This window comes from Orycteropus afer, unplaced genomic scaffold (assembly GCF_000298275.1).
Source record: "Orycteropus afer afer isolate SDZICR_OR568_19922 unplaced genomic scaffold, OryAfe1.0 scaffold00002, whole genome shotgun sequence".
Taxonomy (NCBI): Eukaryota; Metazoa; Chordata; class Mammalia; order Tubulidentata; family Orycteropodidae; genus Orycteropus; species Orycteropus afer.
In genome coordinates this window covers 33,602,826-33,603,932 of record NW_006921589.1, presented here as the reverse complement: position 1 = coordinate 33,603,932, position 1,107 = coordinate 33,602,826, and the positions used below count along the sequence as shown (strand labels likewise).

At 41.1% G+C, this 1,107-nt stretch overlaps 1 protein-coding gene across 1 annotated transcript in view; it reads left to right on the top strand.

Moving 5' to 3' along the window:
• Positions 1-1,107, top strand: part of LOC103193035 (aldehyde oxidase 3-like) — a 124,634-nt gene that overhangs the window by 122,925 nt on the left and 602 nt on the right.

Here is a 1,107-nt window from a genome sequence, read left to right as displayed (position 1 = left end):
GTATCATCTGCATATCTCAGGTTGTTAATGATTCTTCCTCCAATCCTGATACCACGTTTTTCTTCATACAGTTCAGCTTCTCGGATTGTTTGCTCAGCATATAGATTGAATAAGTGTGGAGAAAGAATACAACCCTGACGCACTCCCTTCTTGATTTTAAACCATGTAGGGTGTCCTCTTATTTCCTAATACTATTATGGTGGTCATATATCCTTCCCGTATATCTCTCCCCCTACCCATGTCAGTGTGTAGGCCTCAGCTAGCCCAAAATTAATCCCTCCCCTTCCCTCCCCATCCCAGTAACCTATTAGGTGAGTTCCCTTTCCCAAGCAAACCCTTCTCTGTCTTTTTACACTAATGGGCTCATACAGTACTTGTTCTTCTGCAATTGACTTATTTCACTCAGCATAATGTCCTCCAGGTTCATCCACTTTGTGAGATGATTCGCGTATCCCTCATTGTTCTTTAATGTGGCATAGTATTCCATTGTGTGGATATTCCATAATTTGGTTATCCACTCATCCATAAATGGGCATTTAGGTTGATTCGATCTCTTTGCTATGGTGAATTGTACTGCGATGAACATAGGTATACATATGTCTGTTCGTGTGCTATCTCTCACCTCTTTAGGATATATTACTAGTAATGGAATTGCTGGGTCAAATGGTACTTCTATTTTCAGTTTTTTAAGGAAATGCCATACCGTTTGCCACAATGGTTGTACCGTTTCACAATCCCACCAGCAGCGCACAAGAGTTCCAATATCTCCACAACCTTGCCAGCATTTGCCACTATCTGATGTTGGACTTTGCCATTATTGCTGGGGTGAGATGATATCTCCTTGTTGTTTTGATTTGGGCAATCCTACTTCCGTAGTGATAACTGCCTTGGAAACCCAAGGAGAGGTCGCTAGGAGTCGGGGCCAACTCGATGGCAAAATAACAACAACAACAACAATGATTAATGATCATGAGCAATTTCTCATGTGTTTGTTGGCTGCCTGTATATCTTCTTTGGTGAAGTGTCTGTTCAAGGCTTTTGCCCATTTGTTAATTATGTTATTTGTCTTTTTGGTGTTGAGGTGTTGAAGTTTTCTGTAGATTTTGG